Source organism: Eleutherodactylus coqui, chromosome 10 (assembly GCF_035609145.1).
Source record: "Eleutherodactylus coqui strain aEleCoq1 chromosome 10, aEleCoq1.hap1, whole genome shotgun sequence".
In the NCBI taxonomy this organism is placed as follows: Eukaryota; Metazoa; Chordata; class Amphibia; order Anura; family Eleutherodactylidae; genus Eleutherodactylus; species Eleutherodactylus coqui.
The window spans coordinates 117,597,359-117,618,750 of NC_089846.1; the positions used below are offsets into that span (position 1 = coordinate 117,597,359).

The 21,392-nt window shown below is 48.4% G+C and overlaps 1 long non-coding RNA gene across 1 annotated transcript; it reads left to right on the plus strand.

The window, feature by feature from the left end:
• The first annotated feature begins 1,153 nt into the window (after positions 1-1,153).
• Positions 1,154-21,078, plus strand: LOC136580881 (uncharacterized). The gene is made up of 3 exons (XR_010787024.1): positions 1,154-1,260; positions 18,893-18,956; positions 20,719-21,078. It is a non-coding gene; the product is annotated as an uncharacterized lncRNA (long non-coding RNA).
• The last annotated feature ends 314 nt before the right edge of the window (positions 21,079-21,392 follow it).

Consider the following 21,392-nt stretch of genomic DNA (forward strand, 5'->3'; position numbering starts at 1 on the left):
GGCAGTTTCACATGCGAGCATTTGTGCTATTATGCACACATCAGCGCTACGTATTTGCGCAGTGAACGGGGTAGATTTTTCATGTATCCGTGCATTGTGGTGTACTTTTTGCGCACTCATGACATGTTCACATATGTGCGCAAAGCCCCCCACGCCGTGATTTAAAAGGCTGTTTATTCTACTAGGATGTAGATGGGTTATTTTTCCATTGAATTGCGCAGCATATTGTTCATTCGCGTGTATATTTAACGTGTGCACATTTGGTCGTATTCACGCATTTTTGAGTGCAACTGAACAAGTCTTTTTTGTGCACGTATCAGCGCATTTTACTGTACTGTTTGCACACGTAAGGCATGCTCATTTGTGTGCGGAAGATGAACACCCCCCAAATTTAAACAGCTAATTAGCCTATTGCGTTCCAGATGTTTTTTTTCCCCAGACTTGTGCTCATATTGCACATCTGTGCATACATTTGCACACCTCCCATAGACTTCTATGGGACTCGGTGCGCAAATGCACACAGAAATAGAGCAGGTTCTGTTCGTGCGCAAAAAAAGAAGTGAAAATGAACTCATTGAAATCAGTATTAATGGCCTCTATTCTCTGCATATTGCGCACTTAATTTTTGCGCACGCCAATACGCCCGTGTGAAGCCGCCCTTATTTAACTGAATGTAACACAAAAACAACGAAAAGCAGGTTAGTTCCTTTTTGGTAAATGCCTTTAAATTTAAGACATATATGCGGGTACAACATCCGAAATCCTGCGGAGAGAATTGTCATCTACGACGTTCCAAGCGAAGTTTGTAACACAATCCTGAAGCGCCTCGTTGGGTAGAAAATAATCGGAATTATGTATATTAAAAAAACCCTAAAAATAGGATTTTTGCGAGTGACGGCAAATTACAGGATTGCGTTCCCCTTAATTACTAATGTTCTAGAGGTGATATGGCTGAACCAAGTTTACCTTACGTGACCTTTGGGTTTTTCAGGTTTGACTCTTGCGCAGTAATATGAAGGCCACACCCACAACGCCCAACCCTTACAATAAATGAGTTTAACTGTATATCCTGTAATTCCAGTTCTCAGAGTAATTATCTGCGCACACAAACGACCTTCAATGACAGACTCTCGTTATTACAGCAGAAGTTGGCTTCGTGTCCGTCATGCGTGTACGTATTCTTCCATCCAGGCGACTTCAGAGGAGGAAAACGCGGATCTATCAACGTATGCAAATGTGTGTATATGCCACATGCAGAAAGTAAGTGTTGGCAGAGAATAAGCCGCTCCGCTGGGACAGGCCGTGTCACATGAACGTATTTGCGTACTCAAAATTTGCGCGCCAATGGAACCCATTGATTTTGTTTGCGCAAAAAATACGCAGCATCCTCGATTTAATAGCACTTATTGGACGGATTAACCTAATTGCTGATTTCTATAAATGGCAGCATAGTTGCGTGTATTTTTGCAGGCGATTTTGCGCGCAATTTTGAAAGTATATGCGACATGCTCTATTTTTGTGCACGACTGCACGCTCAAGGCACCTGTCCACATAGAATTGTGTACTGAATTGCGCAATTTCACAGTATGAAGGCTCTTTCACACAAACGTATATCGGCCCGCCGTTTTCACGGTCGGACGATATACGCTATGATCTGATGCATCAGATCACATGGCCGTATTCCCGCGACGTAAAAGCGCCCGCCTGGGCCAATATAGCGCCGGGCGCTTTTATGTCGGGCCCAAAAGATAGTCCTATGGAAGCCAATGACAGCAGCCGGAGAAGGGAAGTGGGAGGGAGTTTAGCAGCGTGACTGCTTAACTCCCTCCCCACTGGCTGATTGCAATGGAAAGGGGCGGAGCTAAGCATCACCCCATCCCGCCTTTTCCCATTGCTGGCTGCGGACAAGGGGCGGGGGCTTAGCTCTGCCCCTCCCAGGTCTTGCCCACTCCCATTGCAAACAGCCAGAGGGGAGGAGAGAGGAAGTTAGCCAGTGAGGGGGAGGGAAGGGGAAGAGGCCATAGCATGGTGGTCTTGTCGTATATGCGCGGAGGCCCATGCCGTCTGAACTGGCGCACAAACGTTAGATTTGTGCGCCTGTTTACGAGTTTTCACTCCTTAGATCGTAGCATATATTGGGCGAACGTGAAAACAGCCCTTAATTAATAACATCGGGGGCTAATCAGCCTGTTCAATGACGGCGAGGATGTGAATGGGCCAGACAGCGTAGAAAAGTACCGTAGAATGTGTGCATACATGTGCGATAGCGCTCCCTTCATAGCACTTTTACGTCACGCTATTGCAAGTATATCTACATATACGATCGTCTGCAGGAGCCCTAAATAATGCCTTTACGAGCGCAAATACACACCTATTGTGCAAATATATGCGTCCATGCGCTTACACCCGTGTGAAAGATGTCGCCGATGGGGATGTGCAGACATTGTGCAGAAAATTTGCATCAAAGTCTGGATTGCAATGAATGAAATCTGCAACAGCAAAGGCGGATTACGATAGGAGTGGCCGCCCCGCATCTCAGGCTCTCGCGGGCTCCATGGCCATCCCAATCGCCCCTATGATAATCCATCATATTAAAGCTCTGGGTGCACAGAAAGCTGAGGCAGGCTGGGCTGGAGGGCAAGAAGGCGTGCACCCCCGGTATTATTCTATATTGATGCCGCCAGGAAGAACTAGTGGAGTCAAGATTGACAGGGGGGGTGATGCCGCCTGTGCTGGATGGGCTGCAGGTAATGGCAGCCCAGTAAACTCATGCTGCAGCTGCAATCCAGGGAGGCCTTCACCTCCGTTCCTTCCCGAGGCGCGCATTGGCCCTGGTGAAACCCCCTTCCCGACGGCCAGCCAGAAGTAGGCACCCCGCTGCAATCCAGGGAGGGTTTCAACTCCATTCCCTCCCGGCCCCCGCTGGATACACGCATTGCCGCAGGTGGAATCCCTCTCTCCGCCGGCCGACCAGAATAATGCGCCCCGCTCTGTGTTACAGCACAGAGCAGGGTGCGCATGAGGGAGGCCACAGGCCCGTGAACCGCCTTTGCCGCCGGCACCACTGAAGACGCTCCCACCCTCCACCCTCCCTTTCCTTCCCCCCGGTCGGCATCAGCGAGGACACAGCGCCGGCCCGTCCAGTCACAGCAGCAGTACAGTAGGGGAGCGAGACTTTCTGACATGCGCCCCCCGCACACTGCATTAGGAGAGCAGGCAGCCAACATTGGTGGGGGAGTGACCGTTATAGCCAGTGGCCCGCAGACAGCAGAAGGAGGAGGACAGCTGGGAGGCCGGGGAATAGCCGCTTAGCTGCTGTAACAGCGCTGAAGCTGAGTGGCGGCTAACAGACACCGATCTCTCCTCACAGACTTACTATGGCGCTTCCCCATGCAGTTTACCTCCTTCCAGGACCTTTGTTTCTTGAGCCAATTGGGAGCTAGGGGTGTGAGAGGGGCGTTCCTCCTGTCAAACCTCCAGCTTCAGCTTCCGCATCTTCTCCCCGGGTCCCTGGCAGTGATCATCTTCTTTTCTTCTGGCCAGGGATTCAAAAATCCCCTCCTCCTGGAAGCGCTGGCTATGATTGGCTGACGCTTAGCCAATCACAGCCAGCACTCGATGAATGGCTGCAATTGGGTTTTTTTTTCCCGCAGCCAGGGCTTAAATTTTAGCTTTGACAGTAGGATTTCCTACTGTCAAAGTTGCATCACACTGCATGAAAATCGTGTTTTCGTGCGATGCAACAGAGAGGAAGGCTCCATAGGGAAACATGGGCTACAAAACCTCATGAGTTACATGCATATAGCGGGACCCGCGAGGTTTTTGTGTCTGATTGTCACAAGCTACACAATATCGCATGTGTGAAGGAAACTATAGGAAAGCATGGGCTTCTCATACATGCGATTTGTAGCAATGCTACAAAATCACGCGACTTTGTCACCCGTATGAACAAGGCCTAATACCTGCACCCCCTGGTCGGCTCCCAGTGAATATTTTGGGATGTCCCACTTCCTTTCATGTGCTACCTGTATCCTGACTTCCCGCGGAAAGCAACCCGCAGCACAATAGGATGACATCATTGCACCACTTGTGTCGGGCCAGAAGAAGACTGTAATCATAGTTTTGTTTTTTTTGTATATGTAATTATTTTGGGGCACAATTCGCATTAAAGTGGCACTGTGGGCACTATTAAAGATATGGGGGACACCATTATAACGATGGGGGAGCTATTATTACAAAGAGCCATTAGGGGCACTATTATACCTATGGGGGGCGCTATTAATACTAAAGAGGCACTAGGAGACATAATTATAACTATCGGGGCATTATTAATACTAAGGAGGCACTAGAGGTTCTATTATTACTAAAGAGGCACTAGGGGACACAATTACAACTATGGCGGCACTAGTAATACTAAACAGGCACTTAGGGGCACTATTATGACCAAGGAGGCTCACTGAGGTTCCATTACTATTAAAGGGGCAATTGGAAGGAGAGTCTGAGGTCCGTGCTGAGGATTGGGGGATTCTGCTACCAGACAAAAAAAATCCAAAAGTTTAGTAGTTGTGACTAAAGTATGGACACACACATCGATATTGTTTTGCAATTGTGGCTTTTTTTTATATTGAAGCTGTCAAACTTTTTTGACCTATTTTCTCCCACTACATGACTTTTTCTTTTGATTTATAATTATAATACATTAGACTGTTTATGTATTTCTATGCAATTTTCCCTATTCATTAAAAGGGGTTGTCTAGTTGTAGACTATTGATAGCCTATCCTCAGGTTAGGGCATCTATGGGAATTCAGCGGCAGTCTGCTACTAGATTCCCCCACTGATCAACTGTTTGCCAGGCTGGTATGCTTTGTTCACTGAGCTGATTTCTGCAGTAAGCAGACAGCTCCGTTCCCGGTGCAGTGGCCAGGCTTGGTATTACAAGGAAATTTCCCATTCACTTCACTGGGAACTTTGCTTGCAATATCAAGCTTAGCCAATGCAGTGGGAACGGAGCTGTCTGCTTACTGCAGAAATCAGCTCAGTAAACAAGTACATTGGCCTGGTAAATAGCGGATCGGCAGGGATGCCAGGCTGCAGACCCCACTGATTTAGTGTAGATGGCCTAACTTAAGGATAAGCTATCAATGTTCTACAACAAGACAACCCCTTTTAAAAAAGATGGCAAACAGTTGCCAGAGCATACATAAGGTGCGCCCTAATAGCCTTTCCACAGGACACTTCTTGGGGGCTTTATGAGGATACTTTCACACTTGCCGTTATGATGTAATCTTTGATACAGGTTTTGGAGGCAAAACTAAGGGTGGCCTCACACGAGCGGGTTTGTGCACATACTGCGCAGAGAATCAAGGCCATTTTTTTAATGGGTTCCTCCTCACCTTTGCTTTTGTGTGCGCACTTCACACATGCAAAAAAACCACAAAACTGTGACACGCAATTGCGCAATGAATTGTGCAATTTTGCGGGGAAATCGATAAGACTAATTAGACTGTACAGTCTTTTAAATCACACACCTGCACCAATATGAACAGTCCTCGGCAGCACAAAAACTACAGTAAAATACACAAAAACGCGGACAATAGTGCAATATTCACGGCGCAAAAAGTCACACTACCCCATGCATTTTTGCATGTGCACTCGTGTGAGGCCAGATATAAAGCTCCTGCAGACAAGTGTAGGTGTTAGAGATTAGCGAACGTACTCGTTCAGGGCAATTACTAACTGCCTAATCGGGCGAAAAGATTCCGGGGCACCGAGGGTGAGCGGGGGGTTGCAGAGGGGAGTGGGGTGAGAGAGAGATTCCCCACTGCTACCCCCTGCTCCGCCACGCCGCCCCCCTAATCTTTTCACCTGAGTAGGCAGTTACTCGAAAAAAGCGATGCTCGATCAAGTAATTCCTCTAAAAGAGCACGTTCGCTCATCTCTAGTAGGTATCATACTCTCATGATAGCTTGACATAATAGTGCTATGAAGGGCGCACTATCAGGCGCGTATCAGCACATTTTACTGCACTACCGGGCCTGTCCCTATCGCCGTGGTACACACCTGCGCAGTGATTGAACCGCTTTTGCAGCCTAATTAGTCCCCGGTGTTATCGATTAACACTGCAAAATCGTGCAGTTCAATGCGCACCCCAATAAACTCCTATGGTGCTTTGGGTGCCCAAATGCGCATAAAAATAGAACATGCCGTGAAAATTTAGCGCAAAAGCACAGAATGTGTTTATTCTCTTCGTTTTTAGAGTGCAATAAAAAAAAAAAGGCAGAGTCTTTGCTAGCTACTTCCCTTCCCTTTACAATCTACTTCTGTCATTGGCTTCAAAAAGTGTATCAAAATGACATGCATGAAAGCAGCCATAGGGTATAGTTTAGAGATGAGCGAACGCGTTCGTCCGAGCTTGATATTCGTGCGAATATTAGGGTGTTCGGGATGTTCGTTATTCGTAACGAACACCATGCGGTGTTCTGGTTACTTTCACTTCCTTCCCTGAGACGTTAGCGCGCTTTTCTGGCCAATTGAAAGACAGGGAAGGCATTACAACTTCCCCCTGCAACGTTTAAGCCCTATACCACCCCCCTGCTGTGAGTGGCTGGCGAGATCAGGTGTTCGCCTAATATAAAAGTCGGCCCCTCCCGCGGCTCGCCTCAGATGCGGTGTGAGTTAGATGAGGGACAGTGCTGTTTGTACCGGAGCTGCTGTAGGGAAAGAATTGGTAGTTAGTGTAGGCTTCAAGACCCCCAAAGGTCCTTATTAGGGCCACTGATAGCTGTGTGTTGGCTGCTGTTAGCAGTGGCAATTTTTTTTCTTCTCAAAATCGGCTCTGCAGAGCGTTGCACCTGGCATTAGGGACAGAAGTGCTGCATAGGCAGGGAGAGTGTTAGGAGTGAGTGTAGCCTTCAAGAACCTCAACGGTCCTTTCTAGGGCCATATTTATCCGTGTGCAGTACTGTCCAGGCTGCTGTTAGCTGTGCTGCATTTTTTTTGGGCTTCTCAAAATCGCCTCTGCAGAGCATTCCACCCTCCATTGATACTGCAGGGAAAGAATTGTATAGGCAGGGCCACAACACAGTTATTATTCATAGAATATACGCAGTGCGGCCTTTTGGTGGAAAAACAAGTGAAAACAAATCTATTTGTCCAGCCTCTGTCCGTCCTTACGGGCGGTGGACACGTGTGAGCTGCGTGACAAACATTGCTAAATCATACGCACCCAGCTACGCTTTACTGCTGGCTTCGCCATTTGCTTTCCTTAAAGGAGATGTCCCGAGGCAGCAAGTGGGTCTATACACTTCTGTATGGCCATATTAATGCACTTTGTAATGTACATTGTGCATTAATTATGAGCCATACAGAAGTTATAAAAAGTTTTATACTTACCTGCTCCGTTGCTGGCGTCCTCGTCTCCATGGTGCTGACTAATTTTCGCCCTCCGATGGCCAAATTAGCCGCGCTTGCGCAGTCCGGGTCTTCTCCTCTTCTCTATGGGGCTCCATGTAGCTCCGTGTAGCTCCGCCCCGTCACGTGCCGATTCCAGCCAATCAGGAGGCTGGAATCGGCAATGGACCGCACAGAAGCCCTGCGGTCCATGAAGACAGAGGATCCCGGCGGCCATCTTCAGCAGGTGAGTATGAAGACGCCGGACCGCCGGGATTCAGGTAAGCGCTGTGCGGGTGGTTTTTTTAACCCCTGCATCGGGGTTGTCTCGCGCCGAACGGGGGGGGGGTTTAAAAAAAAAAAAACCCGTTTCGGCGCGGGACATCTCCTTTAATTGGGAAAAAAAATACCTGCTCTGCCAGAGTTATAATAACTCTGCTACCCTCACGTTCTGTGACACATTAGCAGGGACACAGCACAGTTATTAAACTTCTCATGTTCATTGAATATACGCAGTGCTGCCTTTTGGTGGAAAAACAAGTGGAAACAAATCTATTTGTCCAGCCTCTGTCCGTCCTTACGGGCGGTGGACACGTGTGAGCTGCGTGAAAAACATTGCTAAATCATACGCACCCAGCTACGCTTTACTGCTGGCTTCGCCATTTGCTTTCCTTAATTGGGAAAAAAAATACCTGCTCTGCCAGAGTTATAATAACTCTGCTACCCTCACGTTCTGTGACACATTAGCAGGGACACAGCACAGTTATTAAACTTCTCATGTTCATTGAATATACGCAGTGCTGCCTTTTGGTGGAAAAACAAGTGGAAACAAATCTATTTGTCCAGCCTCTGTCCGTCCTTACGGGCGGTGGACACGTGTGAGCTGCGTGAAAAACATTGCTAAATCATATGCACCCAGCTACGCTTTACTGCTGGCTTCGCCATTTGCTTTCCTTAATTGGGAAAAAAAATACCTGCTCTGCCAGAGTTATAATAACTCTGCTACCCTCACGTTCTGTGACACATTAGCAGGGACACAGCACAGTTATTAAACTTAGATTATTCATTCACTAGAGGCAGTGGGGCCTTTCGTTTTCCAAAAAGGGAAAAAATTATATTTGGCCTGCAGTCTTGCGCCAATTTATTTCCTGCCTGTGAAATCAAATCACTGGTAATACAGCATGCTGAGGGGTAGGGGTAGGCCTAGAGGACGTGGACGCGGAGGGCCAAGTCAGGGTGTGGGCACAGGCCGAGCTCCTGATCCCGGTGTGTCGCAGCCGACTGCTGCGCGATTAGGAGAGAGGCACGTTTCTGGCGTCCCCACATTCATCGCCCAATTAATGGGTCCACGCGGGAGACGGTTATTAGAAAATGAGCAGTGTGAGCAGGTCCTGTCCTGGATGGCAGAAAGTGCTTCGAGCAACCTATCGTCAACACGCAGTTCTGCGCCGTCCACTGCTGCAAATCCGAATCCTCTGTCTGCTGCTCCTCCTTCCTCCCAGCCTCCTCACTCCACTACAATGACACCTGCTCAGGAGCGGGAACACTCCCAGGAACTGTTCTCGGGCCCCTGCTTAGATTGGGCAGCAGCGGTTCCTCTCCCACCAGAGGAGTTTATCGTCACTGATGCCCAACCATTCGAAAGTTCCCGGGGTCCGAGGGAAGAGGCTGGGGACTTCCGCCAACTGTCTCAACAACTTTCTGTGGGTGAGGAGGACGATGACGATCAGACACAGTTGTCTTGCAGTGAGGTAGTAGTAAGGGCAGTAAGTCCAAGGGAGCAGCGCACAGAGGATTCGGAGGAAGAGCAGCAGGACGATGAGGTGACTGACCCCACCTGGTGTGCAACGCTTACTCAGGAGGACAGGTCTTCAGAGGGGGAGTCAAGGGCATCAGCAGGGCAGGTTGCAAGAGGCAGTGCGGTGGCCAGGGCCAGGGGTAGAGGCAGGGCCAGACCGAATAATCCACCAAGTGTTTCCCAAAGCGCCCCCTCGCGCCATGCCACCCTGCAGAGGCCGAGGTGCTCTAAGGTCTGGCAGTTTTTCACAGAGACGCCTGACGACCGACGAACAGTGGTGTGCAACCTTTGTTGCGCAAAGCTCAGCCGGGGAGCCAACACCAACAGCCTCACCACCACCACCATGCGCAGACATATGATGGCCAAGCACCCCACAAGGTGGGACGAAGGCCGTTCACCGCCTCCGGTTTGCACCCCTGCCTCTCCCCCTGTGCCCCAACCTGCCACTGAGATGCAACCCCCCTCTCAGGACACAGGCACTACCGCCTCATGGCCTGCACCCACACCCTCATCTCCGCTGTCCTCGGCCCCATCCAGCAGTGTAGTTCAGCGCACCGTTCAGCCGTCGCTTGCGCAAGTGTTCGAGCGCAAGCGCAAGTACGCCGCCACGCACCCGCACGCTCAAACGTTAACCGTCCGCATAGCAAAATTCATCAGCCTTGAGATGCTGCCGTATAGGGTTGTGGAAACTGAGTCCTTCAAAAGTATCATGGAGGCGGCGGCCCCGCGCTACTCAGTTCCCAGTCGCCACTACTTTTCCCGATGTGCCGTCCCAGCCCTGCACGACCACGTCTCCCGCAACATTGTGCGCGCCCTCACCAACGCGGTTACTGCCACGGTCCACTTAACTACGGACACGTGGACAAGCACAGGCGGGCAGGGCCACTACATCTCCCTGACGGCACATTGGGTGAATTTAGTGGAGGCTGGGACAGAGTCAGAGCCCGGGACCGCTCACGTCCTACCCACCCCCAGAATTGCGGGCCCCAGCTCGGTGGTGGTATCTGCGGAGCTGTATGCTTCCTCCACTAAAGCACCCTCCTCCTCCTCCTCCTCCTCTGTCTCGCAATCAAGATGTGTTAGCAGCAGCATGTCGCCAGCAGTCGGTGTCGCGCGGTGTGGCAGCACAGCGGTGGGCAAGCGTCAGCAGGCCGTGCTGAAACTACTCAGCTTAGGCGATAAGAGGCACACGGCCCACGAACTGCTGCAGGGTCTGACACAGCAGACCGACCGCTGGCTTGCGCCGCTGAGCCTCCAACCGGGCATGGTCGTGTGTGACAACGGCCGTAACCTGGTGGCGGCTCTGCAGCTCGGCAGCCTCACGCACGTGCCATGCCTGGCCCACGTCTTTAATTTGGTGGTTCAGCGCTTTCTGAAAAGCTACCCACGCTTGTCAGACCTGCTCGTAAAGGCGCGCCGGCTCTGCGCACATTTCCGCAAGTCCCACACGGACGCTGCCACCCTGCGCACCCTGCAACATCACTTTAAGCTGCCAGTGCACCGAATGCTGTGCGACGTGCCCACACGGTGGAACTCTACGCTCCACATGTTGGCCAGGCTCTATGAACAGCGTAGAGCTATAGTCGAATACCAACTCCAACATGGGCGGCGCAGTGGGAGTCAGCCTCCTCAATTCCTTTCAGAAGAGTGGGCCTGGTTGGCAGACATCTGCCATGTCCTTGGTAATTTTGAGGAGTCTACCCAGGTGATGAGCGGCGATGCTACAATCATTAGCGTCACCATTCCTCTGCTATGCATCTTGAGAAATTCCCTGCAAACCATAAAGGCAGCTGCTTTGCGCTCGGAAACGGGGGCGGGGGAAGACAGTATGCCGCTGGATAGTCAGGGCACCCTCCTGTCTATTTCTCAGCGCGTACAGGAGGAGGAGGAGGAGCATGAGGAGGATGAGGAGGAGGGGGAAGAGACAGCTTGGGCCGCTGCTGACGGTACACCGGCTGATTGCCTGTCATCCTTTCAGCGTGTATGGCCTGAGGAGGAGGAGGAGGAGGAGGAGGATCCTGAAAGTGATCTTCCTAGTGAAGACAGCCATGTGTTGCGTACAGGTACCCTGGCACACATGGCTGACTTCATGTTAGGATGCCTTTCTCGTGACCCTCGCGTTGCACGCATTCTGGCCACTACGGATTACTGGGTGTACACACTGCTCGATCCACGGTATAAGGAGAACCTGCCCACTCTGATTCCCGAAGAGGAAAGGGGTTCGAGGTGCACACTGAGTTTTTAATACATCTGTACACTTCTAAAGAACCCGTCTGACTGGGGCATGCAGTGTGGGCCGAAGCCTACCTGTATTACGCACGACATTACTACCTCAGCTGTGTTGGGCAATGCAATGGGATATTTCTATGTACCACCGGTGGCTTCCTGGCACCCACCCAGGCAGTGGGTCCACAGGGAGTTTAACCTACATGTGTCCACTTGTAAAGAACCCCAGTCTGACTGGGGCATGCAGTGTGGGCCGAAACCCACCTGCATTAACCCTTTCCAGTCCACTGTGTGACCTGTGAAGACATTATGATTTAAGGCTGTACAGCTCCGTTGTTGGTAGACGTCCGTCGGGGTTCTCTTACTGTATATTGCCAGCCTCTCTGCTGTCGGAGCCTATCCTACGTGTCAGCTCATGCAGTACTGGCTTTAGCCAGCATATAGCGCCGTTGTATAACAGCAGAAAAAGAGTAAGCCCCCTAGGAAAACCATATACAAATTGGATTGGAAAGGGTTAAGCACAACATTACTACCTCAGCTGTGTTGGGCAATGCAATGGGATATTTCTATGTACCGCCGGTGGCTTCCTGGCACCCACCCATGCTGTAGGTGCACACGGAGTTTTTACTACATCTGTACACTTATAAAGAACCCCAGTCAGACTGGGGCATGCAGTGTGGGCCGAAGCCCACCTGCATTAAGCACGACATTACTACCTCAGCTGTGTTGGGCAATGCAATGGGATATTTCTGTGTACCGCCGGTGGGTTCCAGGGAGCCACCCATGCTGTGGGTCGACAGGGACTTCACAATAGGGAGTTGTACCTGCCTGTGTCTATGAATTAAAAAGCCCGGTCTGACTGGGGCATGCAGACACCTTGACAGAATGAATAGTGTGTGGCACATAGGTTCCCCATTGCTATGCCCACGTGTGCAGCTCCTGATGGCGGTGGCACAGGATTCTATTTCTCATTGCTTCTGTACAGCATTGTGGGCTATCGCTCCGCCACTTTTAAAGAGGGTCGCTGCCTAGCCGTGCCAACCTCTGCAGTGTGTGCCTGCGGTCCCTCGTCATGGCAGACGCAATTCTAAATAGACATGAGCGTGGTGTGGCATGAGGGCAGCTGAAGGCTGCCCAGGGACACTTTGGTGTGCGCTGTGGGGGGGGGAGGGGGGGCGGTTGGGCAGCATGTAACCCAGGAGAAGTGTCAGTGGAGTGTCATGCAGGCAGTGATTGTGCTTTGTTGGAGGTAGTGTGGTGCTTAGCAAAGGTATGCCATGCTAATGAGGGCTTTTCAGAAGTAAAAGTTGTTGGGAGGGGGGGGGGCCCACTCTTGCCGGTATTGTGGCTTAATAGTGGGACCTGGGAACTTGAGATGCAGCCCAACATGTAGCCCCTCGCCTGCCCTATCCGTCACTGTGTCATTCCCATCACTTTCCTGAATTGCCCAGATTTTCACACATGAAAACCTTAGCGAGCATCGGCGAAATACAAAAATGTTCTGGTCGCCCATTGACTTCAATGGGGTTCGTTGTTCGAAACGAACCCTCGAGCATCACGGGAAGTTCGTTCCGAATAACGAACACCCGAACATTTTGGTGTTCGCTCATCTCTAGTATAGTTACACACAGCAAGCTTGTTGCAGAAATGTATCCACTTGCTGGCAGAGAAACCCAACTCGTATCAACAGAACTGGTTTTTAGTGGCAGATTAATCTGCCTTGTGTGCGGTATATCCTCGTCGGCTCCAGATGGAATCAATCTATTTACCTTCCTTTTTGGTGTCAGGGCTTACTCCCACTGCTGTAGGTGCAGATACGCTCGCCATTAGGGCGCATTTAGACGACCGCATATCGGCTGGGTATTCACGCTGGCCGATATACGTCGTCTCTCTCTGCAGGGGGAGGAGGCTGGAAGAGCCGGGAGCAGTGCTCTGAGCTCCCGCCCCCCCTCTGCCTCCTCTCCACCCCTCTGCACTATTTACAATGAGAGGAGGCGGAACAGGGGCGGGGCTAAGATCCAGGAATTAGCTCCGCCCCATTCCACCCCTCCTCATTGAAAATAGTGCAGGGCGGTGGAGAAGAGGCAGAGAGAGGGCGGGAGCTCAAAATACTGCTCCCAGCTCTTCCAGCCTCCTCCCCCTGCAGAGAGAGACGCCATATATCGGCCAGCGTGAAAACCCAGCCGATATACGGTCGTCTGAATGCAGCCTTACAGAGAGTAGTTGCACGTGAACGAGGGAAATTTTTCCCCTCTGCCGGCAGTTCAAACTCTGTGCCAGAGTGCAGGAGTTTGAAAAAAGAGGTGAGGGGGAGGATTCCACAGCGTATCCGGTGCTATAATTGCTGTGGATTTAAATTTCACACCGCGTGTCAATTTCCGCACGAGTTTTGTGTGGATTTTTTCCAAAGCGTGTGGACAAGATTTTTAAAATCTCATACACGTTGCTGCTACTATAGATGCCGCGGAGGGTTGGAACGGAAAATCTGTAACAAATCCGCCCCATAATGCTGTACAAAGAACAGTCCTGTAGAATAGGAAGACACATCATGTAACACAGTTCTTTAAAGGTATAACGCTCTGCTAATATCAATACAGTATATTGGAAACATAGCGTTTAAACTCCAGTCTATTATATAGGCTTGCATATCCGTAACACTGTCTAGTCTGTAACCACGAGCAATGGCAGTTTTACTAAATAGCCCAAGTCTTAGCGTGCTTCCTCGTTATATACCAGGTCTGCTTCTTGGGTAGTCACATCCCTAGCAGTGTGCACACCAGATGTTTGTGTTGAGGCCAGCCCCACTTACAGTTTTGTTATACAAGAATCACCACTACAACCGACTTGGGTTTGTACTAAGCCAGGAGTGCAACTCTACCATGCTGTTCTCCTTGGTCCTTGCCACAATTAGCTGCTATTTTCTCCCTCTTTGCAGCAAGCAATCTCTGGGTCCTCCGGCCAGCACTTTTTGTGCTTTCAAAATAGCCCTTGTCACATCCAGGGATCCTACTGCCCTTTACTCTCCCCCTGCAGCAGATCCTCAGTATACTATAGTACCGCTCCTAACAGCGTGCCCAGCAGGACCTATGCTTACTATCACAGTGCCTGCTCTCCTCCTGCCCTCTAGTGGTGCAGATAAAATTATTTTTATGTGCTAGAAGTCAATCACTCCTACACCAGAGATCATGCCTGGTTCTACTGTATAAAAATTTGGTGCAGATCTTGACGCTTTTATAGTTTATTGCCATGGCAACATTTCAATCCTGTAGGGTCACCCTTTACATCTCTCTAATAAAGTAAGTGTTAATCATTACCAAGGCATCTACACACTGGCCCAAAGTGGCTGACTCGGCTCCAGTGGTTGACTCCCTGACATTTCATTCATGTGTGGCTCTCCATTGTACTCACAATAGTAATTCCTCCAGATATCATCATTAGTCATCATTACAGAAGAGGATGAAGTTATGAAATTATTTTGATAATTCATACAAAGGGCAGTAGTGTTACATATGTGCGGTGACTCATTGTTAATTGTGCATGGAATAATAATATACATGGATATGCCTTACACCCACAACTTATCAGTGTAAACGCAAAAGGACACATATACTTGGTACTAATGACGAAGATATTTAACAACAGCAGTTGTGGCCTCTAATATTTTTCATTATTAGTTCTCTGATTGCAGATTACATAGTGTACATATTTGGAGTGAGCAAGAATATATATAATTAGTTACCGTACATTGCTTAAAACATCTATTTCAGTTTTTCTCAGATTAGCCACCCAGCCCATAGAAAGAAAATTAACCGCTCCTTCGTATTTGTGGCAAATTACCAAGTAGAATGAAAAATATGTGTTTCTAAACCTTTAAAGGCAGATAAATTCCGTGGATCTTAGGCTGGATTCAGACGACCGTATATCGGCTGGGTATTCACGCCCAGCCGATATACGTCATCTCTCTCTGCAGGGGGGGAGCCTGGAAGAGCCAGGTGCAGTGCTCTGAGCTCCCTCCCCCCTCTGCCTCCTCTCCGCCCCTCTACACTCTTTGCAATGGGGAGGGGCGGGGCTAATTCTTGGAACTTAGCCCCGCCCTGTCCCGCCTCCTTTCATTGCAAATAATGCAGAGGAGCGGAGAGGAGGTGGAGAGGAGGCAGAGAAGGGGTGGGAGCTCAGTTCCTGCTCCTGGCTCTTCCATCCGCCCCCCTCTGCAGATGAGGATACCGTATATCGGCTTGGCGTGAAAACCGAGCCCATATACGGTCGTCTGAATCCACCCTTATGAGTAGTGATGACTGAATGTTTGGAAATTGCAGTTCGGACTGTTCATCGAATTTCGTCCAAAATAGTTTAAGCTGAACCAAAACTTTACCAATACCCCTACAATGGTGTATAACATTGTCTAAGAGCCAAAAAAGTCCTGTAAAGCATCTAAGGTCACTTAGGAGTGGATCTGAGAACTTTTAGCTGTTTGTAAGGCAAAGTTAATGTAGAAAAAACAAAAAAAAGGAAGAAGGAAAAATAATACGTATCTCCTTCTCCTCTTCCTCCTCCTCCTTTTCCTTTTTCTATTTTTCAAGGTTTCCACTAAGGGCGCCTACCCACTGGCGTTGCCGATTTTTGTGCGTGAAAAACGCAGCCCTTTTCGCGCGTTTTCCGTGCCTTTTTTGCTGCGTTTTTCGCGCCTTTTTCGTGGCGTTTTTCGTTAATTTCCATTGACAATCATGGGTGCATTAAGAGAAAAATAAGGAGACATATGCAACTGACAGTTCCTATGTGAAAAATTGCAACAAAACGAAAAAAAAACCCAAATGGACAAGAACACATTCTATGCTAATTGCTCTTCAGAAAAAACGCAAAACGCAATTTAGCATCGCAGGAAAAAAAATCGCCAGTGGGTAGGCGCCCTAAGATGAACCATCTGAGGTTCAGTTTCTCAACGAACAGAACTCTTAGCAAAGTTTGACCCAAAATAGAATTCTACTGTTTTGGTTCGCTCAACATTATGTTTGAGCATCGTCCTGTCTTCATATTAATTAACCCTTTGCAATCCAATTTTCGATTCAGGGTTTCCTAGGGGGCTTTCTCTTTCTGCCATTAGACAATGGTGCCATCTGCTGGCTAGAGCCAGTACTGTGGTATGTGACAGGCTGAAGAGGCCCCCGTCAACAGAGTGGCCAGTAATCTACAGTAAGAAAACCCTGCCGGACGTCTTGCGACACCGGAGCTGTACAGCCTTCAGTCAGAATGTCTTTAGACATCAGGCAGTGGATTGGAAAGCCTTAACCCTTTCCAATCCAATTTGTATCCTGGTTTTCCTAGGGGGCTTACTCTTTTTCTGCTGTTATACAATGGCACTGTATGCTGGCTAAAGTCAGTACTGCATGAGGTGACACGTTGGATAGGTTTCAACAGCAGAGAGGCTGCCAATATACAGTAAGAGAACCCCGACAGACGTCTTCCAACAGCATTCTAAGGCTTTTGTACTCTCACTATAAAGAACCACTACATATATTAATAAAGAAAACCCCTTCCTGCAATGTGCAAAAGATGGCATTATCCATACTACAGTCGATAAAACAAATACCGTATATACTTGAGTATTAGCCGACCCGAATATAAGCCGAGACAATAAGTTTCACCACAAAAAACTGGGAAAATTCATTGACTCGAGTATAAGCCGAGCTATACTCGAGTGTATACTGGGTAAAAAAAAACCTCCATACTCACCTTCCAGCCGGCGTCTGTGTCTGTGCGACAAGCTGCTTGAATTCTCCCTGCTGTCCTCTCTGCTCGGCTCTGTCAGCGCTGTGTAAGTAAGCGCTGTGATTGGATTGAGCGCCAGCCAATCACAGCCGGCGCTCGATCCAATCACAGTGCTTACTTACACAGCGCTGACGGCAGGGGATTTGAAAGGTGAGCAGGGAGATGACAGTGGGGAAAATTCTAAAGCAGCTTGATTAGCTGTGAATGATCGAGTGCCGGCTGTGATTGGCTGACACTCGATCCAATCACAGCTTTTACTTACACAGCGCTGGCGGCGGGGGATGACAGCGGGGAGAATTCAAGCAGCCTGCCGCACCACCGGGGGAGACACAGATGCCAGCTGGGAGGGGAGTATGAAGGTTTTTTTTTTTAACCTTTCCCTGACTCGTGTATAAGCCGAGGGGGGCTTTTTGAGCTCCAAAAAATGTGCTGAAAAACTAAGCTTATACTCAAGTAAATACAGTAGTTTATATGCCAATTTATGGAGACTAACCTTGGATCACCTCTAAGACTTCTTTTGGCTGAAAAACTGGATTTGTCCAACCGGTAAGGACTAGAGATGAGCGAGTATACTCGCTAAGGGCAATTGCTCGATCGAGCATTGCCCGAGTACCTGCCCGCTCGGGAGCAAAGATCCGCCTGCCGGCGGCGGGCGGGGAGCGGAGGGGGAGAGCGGGGAGGAGCGGAGGGGAGATCTCTCTCTCCCTCTCTCCCCCCCGCTACCCCCTGCTGACTGCCACAACTCACCTGTCACCCGCGCCGGCACCCGAACCTTTGCTCCCGAGCGGGGAGATACTCGCTAAGGACAATGCTTGATCGCGCAATTGTCCTTAGCAAGTATGCTCGCTCATCTCTAGTAAGGACAGATTCACCCAAGTGCAAACATATTTGTGACGGGTTTTTGCAGAATGGACGTTGTGTACAAGAGGTATGTTTTTTTCGAAGTGAGGAGGAAAACATAAAAACAAAAACAAAAAAATGGCCGGTCCTTAAGGGGTTTAGGAACTTTTCTCATGACAATCGCATTTCAATAATGTTCAGATGGAAGCAAAATGGGTTTTAATTTCCCGTACAGATTTTATTGTTATTGCCTAGTCAATAAATAGTCATTAACTTACTAGTAGACAAGGTTAACGTTACCCTGCATCCCTTTCACCTGTGTCATGTAATAGACAAATTAGGTGTTTGTTATTTGGAGCGCTCATTCATTACGTGGAGTGTTTGCCAGGACAGGGAAGTGTAAATGTAATTAAAGCCAATGCCCTGACCAGATCACTCTGTACATAAACACAGCTTGATTTGTATCCATTAAGTCAGCCTTAACAGTAATTGGCACTTTTTAACATCCTTAATAACAATAACTAATTGACTTGGCTGCATTATTCATTAAGTAAACAGAGGTTTAATTTATCAGACATGGATGTTCTGCCATGAGCGTTGTTCAAGGCTTGTAGTATAAGTTAAATAATAAATAGTAAATATAAGGTCTTTCGATGAAGATTAGATTAAACTGACATTCTGACTACCTACAGTTGCAAGAAAAAGTAAGTGAATCCTTTGTAATTGCCTGGATTTCTGCACTACTAATAAAACCGGATCGGATTGTTATCCAAGTCATAACTATAGACAAATGCAATCTAACTAAACCCATAACACAGAAACAGTTGTGTAGCTCATGTCTTGTATTGATCACATTGAGTAAATATCAACAGTGCAGGGAACAAGGAAGAGGGAAAGAGAAGCAGAGACACGCAGACATGCTGCAGTAGCTAACTGGTAAGTGATTTACAGATACTGAAATCAAATTTACAATGCTCAGTGCTTTTCTATTGACCTACATGCTGATGTTATTTCGTTGTGAACAGTGCAGAGGGAGCAAAATCTGTTGTTTTCACCATGTGCAGTGTATGGGGGATATCATAGCCAGCCGTCTCCCCCCACCAGCTCAGGGAGAACTGAAAATTACTAATACAGCCTGCAGCAGGAAAAACTGGTTAAAACTGCAGGATAAAAGTCACATAGTGCTATTGCTCATGTACACGTGGCAGCTAATTGTGAAAAGTCATCTGAAAGTGTGAGTCCAGTTTAAAGGAAGTACAGGGTATAATTTCCCTTATTTGCTGATGAAAATGTATTGGCAAAAAGTGAGACACTATTTTTTATCCTGAAACATACAGTGAAGATGAACAGCGGACTACACCTGATGGCTCACTTCGCAAACAAACAAGAGACAGTTTCATACCCAGACACCCACGCACCCAGTCTGACAATGCAAGTAACAGATGAAGGGTCCATTCACACAACTATATATCGGCTGGGTTTTCATGCCCAGCTGATATACGGCGTCTCTCTCTGCAGGCGGAGGAGGCTGGAAGAGGCGGGAGCAGTGCTCTGAGCTCCCGCCCCCTCTCTGCCTCCTCTCCACCCCCCTGCACTATTTTCAATGAGGAGAGGTAGGACGGGGGCGGAGCTAATTCCTGGAACTTAGCCCCACCCCCGTTCCGCCTCCTCTCATTGCAAATAGTGCAGAGGGGGTGGAGAGGAGGCAAAGAGGGGGCGGGAGCTCAGAGCACTGCTCCCGCCTCTTCCAGCCTACTCCCCCTGCAGAGAGAGATGCCTTATATCGGCTGGGCGTGAAAACTCAGCCGATATACGGTCGTGTGAATGCACCCTTAAACAGTATTGATGCAAGACCCTTACTGTGTGTCAACTTTCTATCAGGTAACCCTTCTGTCCAATGTCTCCTTTATACCTGGGCAGAACACATAACTGGTTAGACAAAAATTGGAAAGCTTACGGTCCCACCTACCTTGATCATAAAAAAATAAAAAAAGAGACTGTTTCTTCTTACACTTCAGTGCTCCCCCTGAGTTCTGGTGACAGGTGTATGTTCATTGTAAGCCTTAATATGGACAAAATGCTAATGGCAGGACTTGGGGTAATGTTGATCCTTCCTTTCAGTAACAATTACAGGATGACAACAACTGCCTGTACCTACAGTTTAACTGCCCCCTTCCTTTGAGTGGCCCCTAAATGGGTGTAGGACATTGTCTTCATTAAAATGGGCCCTAATGTGATGCTCAAACTGTTTGGATTCCACTACTTAAAAGGTCTGAGGGGATGGTGATTTCCCTGAACTTTGGGAGTGGACTCTGTGAATGAGTATCACATGGACAAACTGTATTTAAGTGGTTGAGGAAAAAACCCTTAACAATTCATGCCTTCCTACAGGTCGGGCCATAAAAGTAGCTACATTGAATCCTGCTATATTAATTTTATGTGAATTCAAAGGGAGGAGGAAATGGGAACAGCAACCATTGAGCAGCCTGAAAATACTCTGTATTTTAAATCACTAGATCCCACAGAACTAAATTGCATATGAGCAGATAAGCACCGAATTCAATTTCACACCTTTGGGGCGCAATGGAAATTTTAATTTATTTTTTTGTTTGAATAATTGGGTAAATCAATCTAGAATGCAGAAGCCGTGTTTCATTATCTTTGTACAAGTCTAACTTGCTAACTTGGTTTCACCCAGATTGGAGTCTCTGAGAGCAACAAGGAGATCTGGTAGAAAAAAGAAGAATGAATCGCACACTTCCATCAGAATGAAGAATCATCTTGTGTGCTTTCCACGCACGCTCTACATCATGATGTCACACCTGAGCCATGAGCTATCCCATCGATCTGGTATAGTGTCTTCTGTTTGATTTGCTCCAGGGCTCCAATGCTGTGACCCAGTTTGTACTGGGCTGCACAATATGCGCCTGTTACAATCCAGACCAACTGGTCAACGTACCCATGTCTTCCTCGCTGCGAGTTAGACTAATCGTTTCAGGGACTGCAGATGACTGCATACAGCTATGCATTGATTTGCGTAGACTTCTTCTCCATTAGAGGCATGGCTTGTAAAATAAAATAAATAAAAATGCCAATGCCAAACCTACAGCTAAGAGGCTGACAAAGTAATTATATATATATATATATATATATATATATATATATATATATATATATCCCTGCTAGATAGCCTTGTGCAGATTGTGTTTGTATTCCTGTTTTCTGGCTCCGGTAGGAGTGGTATAAGATGAGTCATGCTTGATCTCACCTGCGAGTATTTTGTCAGGGCTATTCAGCCAGGCCTGGGGCTTGACTTGAGTGCAGTTTATTTTCAGTCATCTACTGGCTGTGGAGGAAACCAGAAGCTTGTAG